Source organism: Somniosus microcephalus, chromosome 8, assembly GCF_052327205.1.
Source record: "Somniosus microcephalus isolate GS21.2 chromosome 8, FLI_Smic_1.0, whole genome shotgun sequence".
Taxonomy (NCBI): domain Eukaryota; kingdom Metazoa; phylum Chordata; class Chondrichthyes; order Squaliformes; family Somniosidae; genus Somniosus; species Somniosus microcephalus.
Window position 1 is genome coordinate 155,857,834 of NC_140994.1, and position 16,881 is coordinate 155,874,714.

Here is a 16,881-nt window from a genome sequence, read left to right on the forward strand (position 1 = left end):
GCATGCGCTGTGCATGCACGAAACCAGCACTTTCGTTGGCCCTACGCGTGAGTGCCCAGTGCGTACTCACCCATGGGGAGCTGAAGTTCTGGCCCATAATGTTAATATTATGTTCCGCCTCACCCTCCACAACTTTGGCCATTATGAGGGCCCAGCCCCTGCCACTATGGGTTTCGTGACCACCTCAGGAGGAGGAAGAGGAGAAGGAAGAGGATGAAGAAGAGGAGCAGGAGAGGGAAGGGTGGAGGTAGGCAGCAAATCCCCATTCCAGAGCGCATCATCAGACTCCGCTTCCTCTCAATGCAATCCCAGATCCCCGTTGCTCAACACTTCCCACTTTACCATTCATCTGTCACAGAACATCACACCGTCCTCTTGGACACAATGTTGAAATGAAAGCCACCAAAAAAAAAACATTCCAAACATAATTTATAAATGATTAATTCCAAAACTACATAACAAAGACAACGAATCACCCTGTTCATTCCCTTAATGCCTGCCTTTCGTGTGCCTTTGCCTGTCCCTAGTGCTCCTGCACCATGCTACCCCAGTGCAGCATGGCTGGTGGAAGGCTGCTGACTTTCAATGGCAGAGACTGCAGATGGCCTTGCAGGATGAACTCGAGCAGCTCTAAGACCTAGAAGGCCCAGCTGTAGACTGCACCACCTCAGCATGGGTGCTAGTGGTCTGGGCTATCACTGGTTTAGGCAGAGCCATGAGCATGGGGTCAGGGGAAACTGGTGGCTTACCTCAGTGGGACGATTGCACATTACTTATATCTCTTCATTCAACTCAGCAAATATGCAGCAAGCTTCACAACTTCAACCCACATCCTCAGGATGTCACCTGCTAATATCCAGCTTCTATCTGCTACCCTAACTTGTAATGTATGTACCTTTTAAGGGGGAGAACTACTTTTTAGAGCTCATGTATACTGTAGTACCGGCAGTGACCATACCTGTATATAACGTTGAGTAGTAATCTGTACAGTTCAGTTGCAGTCTGAGCCACGTTGAGTGAACACCGTTTGTACCGTTCTCCGCAGTCTGTGTCTGATTATACACGGACATAACAGTGGCGACGAGGCAGATTCGAACCTACCTGCAACTCTGCATCACCTCCCAGGGATTCGCTCCTGGAGAACAGTGGAAGAAGGTCGAGTCCAGAAGCACGGGCGTCGACCACGGGCAACCGCCCAGTCATCCAGTGGAGATTTGAGCATCGCAGGGGAGGCTGTCGAGAGCCAGGCTTGGCTTTCCAGTCACGGTGGTCCAGCGAAACGGGCTGGCAACAGGTACTGCGCAGACGCTTCCCGGACAGCGGCAGACTAGAGCCCGACCGAGCGGCACAGAAAAAGGCCAAGCAGCATCGACGGGGGAGAGAGAGAGGGCAGAGCGCACAGGGCGCAGCCGGTGTTCAGGACCGAGCGGCGTCAACGGGGGAGAGAGACGAGAGATAGCAGAGCGCAGCCGGTGTTCAAGGGCCGAGCAGCGTCAATGGGGGGAGAGAGGCGCGCAGGAAAACGCGAGGCGCTGCCATTGCCACGAGGACTGCAGAGAGCAGCATTGGCAGCAGTGCAGGAGCAGCGCGCGAAACCCACAGGGCGTCGCCATTTGACACGAGGACTGCCGAGAGCGGCGTTGGCAGCAGCGCATGAGACGCCATTTTAATCCGCAGCGGGGAAGAAAGGAAAGCGCGGGAGATGCCATTTTAAGCCAGTCTAATCACACCCAAAAATGCCGAAGAGTGGCAGTATCACAGCGTTTGACAATGAAGTCGAAGATTGGACAACATATGTCGAACGCATAGAAGTATACTGCAAGGCGAATGAAGTGCCAGATGACAAGAAAGCGCTTGAATTGTTGAATTCAATGGGTGCAAAAACGTATGGCGTACTATGAAACCTAGTAACCCCAGAGAAGCCAGTAGAAAAGGATTTTGAAAACATAGTGTCAATCCTACAGGACCACTTAAACCCCACACCGCTGCTGATAGCAGAAAGATTTAAGTTTCACAAAAGGAACCAGCATAAAGATGAAAGTAATGCTGAGTATTTAACGGAACTGCGCAAGCTATCGAAACACTGCCAGTTTGGAACGGGACTAGCAGATACTTTAAGGGACAAGTTTGTGTATGGGCTTCAAAGTGAAGGAACCCAGAAATGGCTTTTATCTGAAAAGGACCTTACGCTGGAAAAGGCTTTCAGCATTGCGGTATCATATGAAGCAGCAGCACGGGGCGCTGCAGAGATACAACAGAGACCGCAAGAATATGGCACAAACGAAATGTCATATGGAACAGAGAAGTGCTACCGCTGCGGCAGAACAACACACGACCAGAATGATTGCTGGTCCAAAGACAAAGTGTGCAGACAGTGTGGAAAAGTAAGACACATAGCACGAGTCTGCAGGTCGGGAAAGAAAACCAGCAATAAGAAACCGACCAAAGGAAAGTACAAGAAGGTGCATAAGATAACGGAGAGTATTTCAGATGAACAAAAGAGTGATAACGACTCCGAAAGCAGGGAACTGAGTTGTCTGAAACTACATAATGTGATCACAACAGAGGATCACTGAACCATTTGGGTCACTCTCAAGATAGCAGGAGTCTAGTTAAAGATGCAATTGGACACAGGATCAGCCCTAACAGTCATAAACTGACGGGACTACGAGCGGCTATTCTCACACATACCCTTGAGAGACACAAAAATTATTTTGAAGACGTACACGGGGCAAAAAGTCTACCCCAAAGGAAAAATAAGGGTGACCGTTATATATAACGGTAAGGAAACACCAAAACTAGACCTGTATGTATTGCAAGATGGAGGACCACCATTACTGGGGCGTGAATGGATCCGGAAAATGCAGCTGGATTGGCATTCCATACAGGCACTGACTGTGGCTGACAAAAAGGATGACGACGTCTCACCTGGGCGACTGTCAAAGATCCTAACTGATGCGAAAGAAGTGTTCCAGCAAGGACTCGGAACACTAAAAGGCATGACAGCGATGAGTAAAATTGAAGAAAACGCAAGTCCAAAATTTTTTTAAGGCCAGACCGCTACCTTATGCGATCCGCCCAACCGTCGAAGCAGAGCTGGAGAGTCTGGAACGTTCAGGTGTACTGTCCAAGGTAGATTGGAGTGAGTGGGATGTACCCATCATCCCTGTGATTAAAAAGTCGTTGAGCAACACGCCCGGGGAACCAAGGAAGGTTCACATCTGTGGGGACTTTAAGGTAACAGTGAACCCGGTCCTTCACACCGTACAATATCCACTTCTGCGGATTGAAGATATTTTCGCCTCACTATCTGGAGGGAAATGCTTCACTAAGATCGATCTGGCCCAGGCGTATCTGCAAATGGAGGTAGAAGAAGCATCATAAAAATACCTCACAATCAACACCCATAAAGGTCTCTACCAATACAACCGGCTGGTATTCGGGGTAGCATCAGCGCCGGCTATTTGGCAGAGGGGAATGGAACAAGTCCTGCAAGGGATCCCAGGGACCCAGTGTTATTTGGACAACATCCTGGTCACGGGCGAAAATGACAGTGATCACCTTGCCAACCTGGAGCAGGTGCTCACTACATTGCAGGAATATGGGCTCCGAGCTAACCGCCCCCAATGCGAGTTTTTTAGAAAACAGATCTCGTATTGTGACCACGTTATCGATAAAGAGGGGTTACATAAGTCCCCAGAGAAGATTGAGGCTGTAGTCAAGGCTCCAGCACCGGAAAATGTGTCACAACTGCGGTCGTTCCTCGGGCTGGTAAACTACTACCATAAGTTCTTGCCAAATTTGTCTACAATACTACACCCACTGAACACCCTACTGCAAACTGGAGTGCCATGGAAGTGGAGTGACGAATGTAGACGAGCTTTCCAGAAGAGCAAAACACTAATCACATCGAAATAGGTTTTGGCCCATTACAACACAGCATTACCAATTTGGTTGGCATGTGATGCGTCACCCTACGGCATTCGAGCGGTGCTGTTGCACAAATTCTCGGACGGCTCAGAGAGGCCAATAGCCTTTGCGTCATGATCACTAACCTCAGTCGAGCATAACTACGCCCAGATTGACAGGGAGGCCCTCAGCCTAGTGTGGGGAGTGAAAAAGTTCATTCACTATCTGCACGGGCAGAAATTCACTTTGCTGACTGATCACCAGCCTCTTTTCTCCATTTTAATCCGAAGAAGGGCGTTCCGGTGATGACTGCGCAACGACTACAAAGATGGTCACTTTTTCTAGGGGCGCACCACTATGAGATTGAATATAAGGGCACGAAACAGCATGGAAATGCTGATGGGCTATCACGCCTGCCACTGCCTACTGCGGAGGAAGCACCAGTAGTGGATCCTGTCGAAATATTCCATTCGACTACAGTTGAATACCTACCGGTATCTAACGCTTGTATCGAAAAGAAAACCCGAAATGACCCGACACTGTCTCGGGTATATGATTTGACGGTGAAGGGATGGCCAGCACATGACGACTCACTGTTGCCAGCATTCTCGACAAGGAGAGAACAGCTGTCAGTGTGCCGGGGGACCTTGATGTGTGGATCCCAAGTGGTAATTCCACCCAAGTTAAGGGATAGAGTGCTCAATGAGCTTCATGAGGGTCATCTGGGAGGGGTAAAAATGAAAAGCCTAGCCAGGGCTTATGTGTGGTGGCCGGGAATCGATAAACAAATCGAGCACCTGACCAAGAGCTGCTCAGGATGCCAGAAAGTCCAAAATGCACCACCACAGGCCCCTCTACACCCATGGGAGTGGCCCTCATCTCCGTGGCAATGGGTGCATATTGATTTTGCTGGTCCATTCATGGACTCAATGTTTTTAATAGCTGTGGATGCGAACTCGAAATGGCCTGAGGTCATCAAAATGTCCTCCACCACCACGGAGAAAACTATTGCAGTCTTACAGACCATTTTTGCCAGGAATGGCTTGCCAGAACAGATTTGCTCCGACAACGGACCACAGTTTGTGTCCGAAGAGTTCCGGAGGTTCTTGAAAAAGAATGGGGTAAGGCATTACACATCCGCCCTGTATCATCCAGCCACAAATGGATTGGCTGAGAGGTTCGTACAAACCTTTAAGAAGGCAATAAAGGCTATGTACAATGACAACATTCCGCTGCAGCACAAGGTGGACAATTCCCTGTTAGCCTACCGGAATGCGACACATGCAGTCACCAACCAGGCCCCAGCCATGATGTTCTTTAACCGAAGGTTAAGACCTCGCCTGGATTTGCTCAGACCAAACGTACGAAGAGATGTTGAGAGTAAGCAATTCCAGCACATCCATGAGAAGCCAACAAGGAGCTTCAATGTAGGGCAACCAGTCTTGGCCCGCGACTACCGAACAGAAAAATGGCAGCCAGGAACGAAATGTACACGGCAGGGCCCACTAATGTACACAGTGGACGTTGGGGAGAGCATCGTGAGACACCATGCTGGCCAGATCCTAGAGTCACAGGAACAAGTCAACCCCATGCCTCGCCCATACGTACCTGGTGAGGAACCCGACGTACATGTAGCATCTTCCCCAGAAACAGTAGCATCGGAAGCTGATGAACCAACCGACGACAGGGGGGCAGAATCGCCTCCGCACCAAGAGCGAGACACTCGGGAAAGGCGCTATCCAGAAAGGATCAGGAAGCCTCCCCAAAGACTGAATTTATAAATAGACTATTTTCAGCTAATGTTGCATGTTAAAAGTGTTAATTGTAATTAGTTTGATATTTAATTGTTATATGAGTGTTATGGTACTGTTAATCTAAAAGGGGAGAAATTGTAATGTATGTACCTTTAAGGGGGAGAACTACTTTTTACAGCTCATGTATACTGTAGTACCGGCAGTGACCACACCTGTATATAACGTTGAGTAGTAATCTGTACAGTTCAGTTGCAGTCTGAGCCACGTTGAGTAAACACCGTTTGTACCGTTCTCCGCAGTCTGTGTCTGATTATACACGGACATAACATAACTCTTCTCCCTTTTTCTCTTTCTTCAAGGCCCTTCTCTGCATCAAGAGACCTCTACACAAGCTGACCCCTTGGAGGAGTCTGATACTCCTGAGAATGCATCTTCACATGCCTCCCAAGTACCAGCACAGACAATGATACTCCACGTGGAGTAAATAGGGAGCTAGAGGGATCTGCATGTGGTGAAATAAATGAGTGGGCAGCAGCGTGCACTGGTGGTAGAGACAGCCCAGGAGAGATCTCACAGGAGAACGAGGCCCTCTCCTAGCTCAGCTGAGGACAGAGATGAGGACCTCATGGGTCCAGCCATAAGAAGAAATCTGCTGGCCTCACGCAAAGAGTTACACGAGGTATTGGAAACTGGGCCAGGAAGTTTCAGCACTATGATTGAGAGTGTGGAGGAGTCCTCTGCTATCCTGTGTGGTGTCATCTTGCATGGCATCACCACTTTTCAGTCTGCCATGGAAAATGTGGTCACCTCCAGAGATGCTGTATCCAGGCCCTCACAACAGGAGTTCACATTTGCACACTTTGCAGCTTTGGTGGAAGCTAAAATGGCTGCCATACAGGCTTGGGGCTCTGCAATGGAGAAATTGATGGATCATGTGGATAGGATTGAAGGAGTCAGTCATTTTCTGTAGCCTGCTCTCCTGCAGTTCATTGAAAGTGCTGAGTGCCAGTGGCGTGAGGGGACAAGTATGTGTTGGCCTCTCTCAGGATGTCAGCACATGTGCTCCTTCTCCACCCCCTCTACTGATAACCATCATGGTGTCAGCAAGTCATTTGGGCCAGACTGACCTGGTAGCAGCAGTCTGTGGCCGGACCTTCACAGCCTCAATCACCCAAGAAGTCACCGACCACATGCATCTCAAGGGTCCCCACACAAGGAATAGCAGCCTTTCAGCAGCTCTGCTAAGGCCACTAGGGGAGCCCTTCCAAAGAGTAGTAGAGTTAGGAAACAGAAGGGGATGAAATTGGGCTCTGTAGCACCCGTTTTTTACGCGCAAATTGACCTAATGCTCAAAAATGGTGTTTGACAGGAAGTGTGCCACATACCATCTTGGTAAAGGGGCTTGCGACCGCCAGCAGCATACAGAGCCGGCAGATTATAATGTCAATCAGTATGCAATGCTGATTTGATGCCAGCGCTGCCATTTTGGAAAGCCATGCTCCAGCCTATGCCCTGTCTTAATCTTGCACAACTGAACACCATGTTAAATGAGGGACCCACCACCATCACTACTTAAAGGGATCATTAACTACTTACAGGTTAGTTGCTGGATTATTTTTCTGGCTATTGGTGCAATTCTACGTGTTTTTGGAGCTTTCGTATACTTGTCTAAAGTTTCCATAGTCTACAGGGAGTGGTCTGGCTGGTGCTGAAGTACTTTTTTGGTGATTTGAAAGCTTGTACTGAAACAAGCTGCTTCCAGACATGGGTGGCCTGGTAGGCTTTGTCTTGGAATTGAGCATGTCTGGGAGAATGAAGAGAGGCTACGCAGGGCAGGACAAGTTGCTAGAAGAGGGAGGAGGAGAAGGGCTCACAGCAGGAGGCCATATCTGCCAAGGATCTTTAGGAAGCAACTCTCTTACCTCAGCTTCAGCAAGGACCAGTGCTTGAGATGTCGTTACTTCACTAAAGAAGGTGTGACTGAAATTAACCAACTGTTGCAGCCACAACTACAACTTCAGAGCAGCGCAAGGACCGCATTGCCTGTGGCTGGCAAGGTGACCATGGCTCTTAACTTTTATGGTCCTTTCAGACTGCTGCTCGAGATATAAGCAACATTTTGCAGTTTGCAGTACACTGCTCCAAAAACAAGGTCACTGAGGCTCTCTATATAGAGACACTTTCATCTCATTCCCTCTTGCCAGAGATAAGCAGGCCAAGCGAGCACAAGGGTTTGCTTGGATTGCAGGCTTCCCCTGGTGCAGGGTGCCATTGATTGCACGTACATTGCCTTGAGTGTGCCTCATGTGAACTCTTCCATTTTCCTGAACCAAAAGGGATTCCACTCCCTCAATGTGCAGCTGGTGGGCGACCACAGGCAGTGCATCATGCAGGTGAATGCCCGTTATCCTGGCAGTCGTCGCGATTCCTTCATTCTGCAGCAGTCCTCTGTGCCAGCTGCATTTGACCCACCATGGCAAGTCAAAGGCTGGCTACTAGGCAACAAGGTTTATCCACTCATGATATGGCTCGTGACTCCTGCCTGGAACCCATGAAATCATGCACAGCAGGCCTACAATGAGAACCATGCTGCCACAAGGAACATTATAGAACACACCATCGGCTACCACTGCCCGGACAGCTCTGGAGGAGCCCTGCAGTAGTCAGCTATCAATATTTGTGGTGGTCTGCTGCATGCTGCACAACCTGGCAATTATGATGGAACAGCCCTTGCCACCACCTATCAGCCAAGGAGCACAGGAGCAGGCGCAAAAGAAAAGAAAAAAGAAAGACCTGCATTTATATAGCGCCTTTCACAACCACCAGATGTCTCAAGGCGCTTTACAGCCAATGAAGTATTTTTGAAGTGGAGTCACTGTTGTAATGTACAAGAAAGAGGAGGAGGAGGAGGAAGTTCAACAGAAAGTGGAGGAACAGGAACAGGAAGGGAGGGATACAACATAGACAGCCCCTTTCTGCCCAGGCTCTACATGATCAAATAATTCATGAGCGATACCAGTAACCTCAACCACACCTCCCCATTTACCAACCATCCCACACTCCTTACCTTTCCTCTATCACTGACCATCACATTGTGCTCTTTCCAACAAAACAAAAATAAAAGCCAATGGAAAATGCACATTCCAATCCAAATGTATAATTAAATCATTAAATAATGCATACAAAAATAAACAAATCACCCTCGTGCTGATGACTATCAATTGAGGAGACTGCAGATGGCCTTGGAGGGTGTCCTAGAAGGACCAGCTGCAGACTGCACCATCTTGGCCTGGGCTACAGCAGTCTGGGCTGGCTGGCTGACAGGCAACAACAAGGGCACTGGAGGAGTGGCAGGGAACACAAATGCTGTCATCCTGAGATAGGACAGCAGGTTTGTACTCCATGGAGCCACTGCTACCCTCCTAGGGTGGCACCTCAGCAATCCTAGTAATCTGTTGGAGAACAGATTAATGGACTGCTGTGATGCCCTGGCAGCACCTTTGAACAGTGGTATCCAGATCCATGATGGCAGCATTCTGAGCTTGCAAGGCAGCAGTCTGAGTTTACATAGCAACAGTCTGAGCTTGCACTGCAGCACTCACACCTTTTATGAAAGCTGTTTGTGCTACAATGGAAGCTGAGACATTAGTCATCAGTTGCTGCATCATGGTGGGTTCCACAGGTGTGCTGATGGAGGTGATCACCCGTTCCATGTTGGAAGGGATGGGCTCCAAGCTCTGCGCACTGCCCTATGCCAAGTTGGTGCTGTTCTCCTCCATGCTCCTTGATATTAAGCGCAGGCTTTCTGGCAAGCTTTCCAGTGCACCATTCATTTGGTTATGTTCACCCATCTGCTTTCTTCTGTAGCCTGGCCCATTGAAGCCCTCATCTGAGTCCTCTACAACAGAACTAGTGTGCAACCTTGCCCTCCAGAGAGCTGGTACCTGCGCTATCCTTTCCCCCTGCCTTGGCTCCTGCGCAATTGTGCCTGGTGTCTCACCACATGCAGATCCTTCCTCTATCCTAGCCTCTAAAATATGCACAGTGTCAGTATTTGAGCTGGTGGCTATGATTGTGAGACCGAGTGATGGTGTCTCTTCATCTTCACTTTCTTATTCCTCTTCCTCCACTGACTGGGTAGGTTCCGGTTCTCACGTATCTGAAATGAAAAAGGGACAAGGGTTGGGTTGTGGTGAGGGGAGAGGAGAAAGTAAGAAGTGCATGGCTACACTATCTGCAGCCTCTCACTCAGAAGAGATTGAGGGATAAGTGAGAAGTTGGATGAGAGGAGGATTAGCTATGTGGGTACCCTCACCAAGGATCACTTCAGTACCGCCAGTGGCCATGGCCTCAGCGATGCCCCTTCCTGTGATGGCCAGCACTGTCTCCTCCATAGGGGTTAAAACATACAGGTGCACTCCTCCCCCTCCCATTCTTTCCTTCTGCCTCCTATTATACGGCACCTTCCCCTGCAAGAAAGAGGGAAGTGCGTTAGTGAGTATCGTGTAATATGTGTGGGTGATGTGGCTGTCATGGATGAATAGCTGCCAGTGTGTGCGAGCTGTGAATTGTGGGTGTGAGGCTTGCAACAGTGCCAAGTGTGAGGGTCAGGTAAAGCATATGAATTGTAGGGGGGAGTCCTGATTGATGGAGAATGTTGGTAGGTGAGTGATGGGGGTGTCGTAATTTGAGCAGTGGATGCGGCTAGTGATGCAGTTGGTAGGATATGGCATTTTAAGATGAACTCACTCACCTTTACAACTCATATGAGATCGCTAAACTTCTTCCTGCACTGCATCCATGTTCTTGGTGCAACACTCCTGACATTGACATTCACCGCTATTTCTTCCTACTGCCTCCTGAGCATGTATCTGGAAAGCTTCCTGCTCCTCTGTGGATACAGGACATCTTTCCTCTGTTTCACCTCTTCCACCAAGGCTTCCAGCGTATTATCACAAAACCTTGGTGTACACATGGTCAGACATTCTTCACTCTTTCACAGGACAGATTCACTTCTGAAATGACTTCCAGCACCTATTCCAGCCATAATGCACCTCCCTTTTAAGAGATGCAGGCTGCCTTTAAGTAGCACTGGCCACTCACGATATCGGGCCCATGCTGATGCGTGCAGCCAGTGAACAGCGCGGGGAGCACTGGCTGCACGCAGCAATCATTTCAAACAGCCGGCAGCACAAATTTAACGTGTTGCCTGCATCGCAGTGAACAGGCATGGGTTAATCGTGCATCATGATCCCTGTACTCATTTTCAGGGTTTATCCAACTTAACCCCCAAGCACTAGGGTTGATCATGTGGGCAAGAAATAAATGGAAAGCATTTACGATGTTTGGCATTAAATTAAACACATTTATCACATTTGGCACTTTGGTCTGTCATATGGGCCTAGAAATTTGGTTGGTAGCGCCAGCGATTAGCGCCTAAAGAGCCTGAGAATTGGGGCGTTACCCAATTTTCAGGCGGGCGCTGTGAATATAGCGCCACCTCCCATATTGAGTATCCTTTTAGCACCGGCGCTAACTCTTTGCGCGCGCCCGCGGGCACAGGCAGATCATGACGTCATTTCAGTGTGCAACGCCTTTTTGGTGCCCTGGATCGGATATTCGGTGGCGCCCGCAACCTTTCCGCCTGGCGCTATTAGTGACAGTTGGATGGAGCATTCCCAGGCCCTTCTCAGACTCGGGGGGCGCTAGTTAAAGGGGACAGCACTAGCATAAAAGCTGCAGCCATTTGGGCTGGCCATTCTGATCGTTGCTGGAGAGAGTTGCTGACCTTCTGTTGGACAGTTCTTTTCTCATTGAGCCTTTGGAGGCACTGGCACTGGCAGCTTGAGCACCCGGCTCCCGAGCTGGCGACGCAGCATCTGAAAGCAGGGAGGTGGAAGAGTGGCTTTAGCAAAAGGACAGCTTGGCAGCAAGGGATGCCAGATTGCGGCAAGGCTATGACATGGGTCCACAGTGAGAAAGCATGCAGGCGGGGGGAACAAGTGGAAGGAGACAGTTGTAAAAGGTGAGAACCTTACCATCGCTGTCGACAATGGGGTCGGCAGCTGCAGTGGTTACAGGACCACTCAGATGTCCTCCAAGAATCTGGTGGACTCTCTCCTCGAGATCCGTGAGAGTGACCACTTGTGGAGGTCCTCCACCGATGCGAAGCTGGTCTTTGCCAATCCTCACCAGCTTGGACTGCAGGGGAAAGGAGGGGAAGTTATGTTACCTGATGCCCTGAGTGATCATCTCACGCCCCCCATGGTGCAAGAACCCTTACATGATGCCTTGAGTCAAATGTGCATGTGTGTGCCCAGAAAGGGCCATGGGTGCTTGCTGGCAGATGGCCAATGGGGCACAGGCCACCCTGTAGCCATAAAGTCAGGTGCAAATGAAGGGATGCAGAAGTTTGCAGAAACAACACCCACCCTCACGACCCGAGTGAGGTCGTTGAATTTCTTTCTGCATTGGACAGGGCTCCTGGTCACCATGCTGCTGGAGTTGACCCTCTGGCATACATCCCTCCAAGCTCGTCGGTAGTCCTTATGATTCGGCCTCCTGCCACTGTCTGGGTAGAGAACATCTCACCAGCGCTCCACTGCGGCCACCAATTGCTCCAGAGTTTCATTGGTGAAGCGCTCTGCTCTCTGTCTCACTTTCTCCATCTGGTCCAAGTTTTTAGCGCCAGAGTAGGGCCTGCGCCGAGTCTGAGGCCTGCAAGGCGCAGAGTGTGGATGCTGAAGCTGACTGACCCACCCCTTTAAGAGCTGGCCGGCGCCTGGAAGTCTCGTGGTCATCGGTAATTGAGAGCGCCTGCGCTGCGCCCGTCCGCTCCGATATTGGGTTGCGCCGGAAGTTTAGCACCTTAGGAGTCCCGTGTAATGCCTGAATTCGCGCCTCAATCACCTTTAGGGGCGATGCAACCCAATATCGCGCCAGGTGGCGATAAGTTGCGCCTGGCTATAAACTTTGCGCTGCGCCAATTCTAACGCCCCAAGCGGGGCTATACCCAATCTCTAGGCCATGGTTTCATAACCACTTCTGAATCTGCATTGTCAGAATATCATTGAGTTGGTGGTCTGAATAGTTTGAATATTCTTCAATGCAGGATGAAGGGAGTGGGGAAGAATGTAACAAGGACTGTTATGCAGAGGGGCTCCCTTTAACTTCTCAAGGAATGGTTATGAGAAGCTCAGCAGATTCGCTGAGCTAGAAGTTGATTCCTGATATCTCTGGCTGCAAGGTGTTGAGGTGGCCCTCCTTCATCTGGTGCTCCATCTTCTTCCCTCAGTCTTCTTAGTCTGATGACGAATTATACTGCTGATACTCTGCCTCCTCCAAATGCAAGCCTCTTTGTAATACGATGTTAAGTAATATGTAGCACACCACAACAATGTGTGGCACACCACAACATTGTGCGGCACACCACAACAATGTGCGGCACACCACAACAATGTGTGAGACGCTATCTGGGACATATTGTAGGGTGTCACTGAGCAGTCAAGACACCTGAACCTCTGCTTCAGCATTCCTACGGTGTATTCTATAATGATCCTGGTTGTCTCCAGCTTTCATTTTATCTGTGCTGCTTGGGCACGGTTGGGTGTCATTAGTCAAGTCTGTGCGGGGAATCCCTTGTCCTAGAATTCCTCACAGGGACAAATACTGGGGTAAACTGTCTCAGGATAAAACCATTGTGTCAGCTCCCTGGGTACCTTGCACAGACTTGCATGGTGGTGTTCCTATGATCAGCCACTAGCTGTGCATTGATGGAGTGGTATCACAGATGTTGCCAACGCATTTTCTGGTGCCCTGATGGCAACACATGGTTTTAATTAATCACGACCTGCATGCGAGAAAAGCCAGCCACTGCTGCAAAGCCCTGAGCTCTGTCCTGTTTACTGCTGAGGTTAGTGGGAAAGGTAATGTACTGCTCCACCCCAGAGAAGAGGGCATCAGTCACCTGCTTAATGCAGTTGTGTACTGCAGTCTGTTATATGCAGCTGATGTCCCCTGCAGCAGTCTGAAAGGATCCAGTGGCAGGGAAATTCAGGTCTGCAGTGACTTGGACCGCCATTGGCAGAGCCCGCCCCTCTGGACCAGCAGGCAGCAGATCCTGTTGTCGGGGGGCTGCAGAGGTCTGCGACAGCCTGCCTGGAGAAGCGCAGCCTCATGCTGCGCTGGTCCTCAGATAGGTGCAAGAAGGTGACTCTTGGCCTGTGCACACTGTGGGCTGGGTGGGTATAACCTCCTACAAGCAGCCTGCCTCACCTGCTGTCTTCTGAGAGGCCCAGCTGTTGCTGAGGCTGCTAATTCGCCTCCAAATCTTGCTTCATCCAGAATAAAGTAGCAATAGGGCTGTAAGGCAAACAAAAAGTGTGCAAGCAGCAATCTTGAAGCTAGAAACTCTCCAGCAACACAGACAGCCAAAGATCCTGGGATCCAGTGAGCTGCAGCTGAGAGCCCCTTTTATACAGTTTCAGGAGCTGTCAGACACCAGTCCCAACAGGTTTTACTGGCGGATCCAGGACTGGATGAGGCTTCCGTAATTTAGGCATGGGGTTTGTGTATGACATGATCAGAGTGCGATTTTGGCATTATCAGAGTGCAGTTTTGACATGATCAGAGTGCGATTTTGAAATGATCAGAGTGCAGTTTTGACATGATCAGAGAGTGATTTTGACATGGTCAGAAAGCGATTTTGACATGATCAGAGAGCGATTTTGACATGATCAGAGTGCGATTTTGACATGATCAGAGAGCGATTTTGACTTGATCAGAGAGCGATTTTGACTTGATCAGAGTGCGATTTTGACATGATCACAGTGCGATTTTGACATGATCACAGTGCGATTTTGACATGATCAGAGAACGATTTTGACATGATCAGAGTGTGATTTTGACATGATCAGAGTGCGATTTTGACTTGATCAGAGTGTGATTTTGACTTGATCAGAGTGCGATTTTGACATGATCAGAGTGCGATTTTGACGTGATCAGAGTGCGATTTTGAGCTGCTAATGAAGATCTCGTTCACTTGGACAAGCGCCTCTAACAAATGAAAAAATAGTGAGTTCAAATAGTGGCAGGCAGAAACAGCTTAGGAATGCTGTGGGCAGCACTTAGACGTGGATGTGAAGATCAGGCGAGGCCACGGTTGATCTTAGCAATGTTGCCTCTCACAAGCCAGATAGTCTGCAATAGTCTGCGAACACACATCATATATGCTCACACATTAAGAACTGTGAGGTAGCTGGAAATTGTCACCATCTGTGGAACTGTACCACTGCAAAGTGAAAAATTGGGTGTTGGAAACTCATGAAACATCATGGGGTTCAAAAATGTAGTCCCAAGCATGTAGAAAATATTGACGATAGATTTGTATGTTCAGTGAATATTACTTGGCAATTTTTTTTTAGCAAATAACGTGCTTTGATGAAATGATTGTTTGCTATAACCTGTATATGAAGTAGTTGACCTATTTTATTTTTTAAATAGCAAACACGGCATTTCAACCAAATGCATCAACTGATTTATTAAAAAGAACACAGAAAGTAATTTCTGCTCGTGTATATTCAGTGAACAGATAGATCTCTCGTCAATATTTCGCACATGCTCTGAGCTGCATTTTTCAAAGTAAAATAACATTGTATGATGCCCCGCAATGAGGTGTTACTATCGGCAGGAAAGAAAAAAAGAGCAAAGCAAGCAGTTGAAAATGGGATATTTTTGAACACTTGTTCGATACAACTGAAGCATGACTTGCATTAATCAAACTACAAGCCAGAACAGAGCCAGCATATTTAGGTACAGTGGAAATCGAACCTGGTGGGAAACAAAAGCAGTTAAACACTTCTTAAAATCCATAAATTAAAAAAAGGCCCACGGGTGCTCAATAAATTAACTAACACAATCGTATGAAGCTGAATTCCCCAGGCAAGACAAGCTGCTGACAAGCAGTTACAAAAGGCAAAAATTATCCATCGATGCCAACAAGGAATCCAACAATACAAGGAGCCATAATGATATTCTGAATTAAATCAGACCTGTGTACCCAGCCGTAGCAAGTTTATATGCCAAGTCAAAAAGATTAGCTATCCAAATGCGGTTCTATCGTGCAATACATCATAAAATATTTAAGCGCATAAACACATATAGCAGTGATAATTTATTGTTCTGAAGAATGCAACATAAACTGTTTGTTTGAATGTTTCCTTTCCCATCTGTACCATTTGATTCTTTTTCACTTTAGAAAATCTTTGGTCCTTAGACATAGTTACAAGCAAGTAAAGTCAGACAGCTTTTGTCTAGCCGAAAATTTTAAACTTCATCATAAATTCCATTTTATACTCACAGATTTTTTCTCTTTTCTCGGAAGTATTCCTTTTACCATTTGCACCCAACTAACTTGAGATGGCTAAGTACATTCTATTAAATATATCCTCCCAATGCATAAAGGTGCAACAAGGGAAGTCTGAGCATCTATTTTTAAGTTAAATTCAAATAACAATTTAAGCTTATAAGCTTATTTTGTGATTTAATAGGAGCACAGAGAATTAGGTTATTTTATAAAAGAAGCAAATGCTTCTGAAATTGAAGTGCAAAAGACCTCCGCCAATATTGTGAAACACATCTATGGTAACAGCTCGTTATTGTACTTATAGATTCACAGCACTAACAAAGGTCATTCGCCTTCTACCCTGTTCTGAAAAGTGCTCATTAAGATTTTGGTTCAAAATGTTTGATTTTCCACGTTTAATTAATTAGTTTAATCACAGATAACAAATACACAGCCTAGCTTTTTCACCTGCCCCGCCAATTTTCCAGCGGCCTGGGGTGGGCGCCAACAGAAAAATGTTCCACTGATCACCCAACAGCACTCTCATTTTCTGGTGTCTGAATCCAGTCACCTAAAACTTTCAGCTTATATGTGGGTAGGCACATACAAATTAAATTAAAAACAGTAAAATACAACCTCTGCAGCATTCCCCACTGTTTGCAGCAACTGAACACTGGATACTGGGGCTGACAGTATGGCTCCACCTTTCAGCGTTCCATGGTTGGCAGAGGAGGCTTTGAGGGTTTTTTTTTGAAAGAGGGACCTCTGCAATATACCTGGATCTGGATCCATAGAACCTTGATTAAACCACATTTAGAGTACTGTGCACAGTTCTGGTCTCCATATTACAAAAAAGATATAGAAGTACTTAAGAAA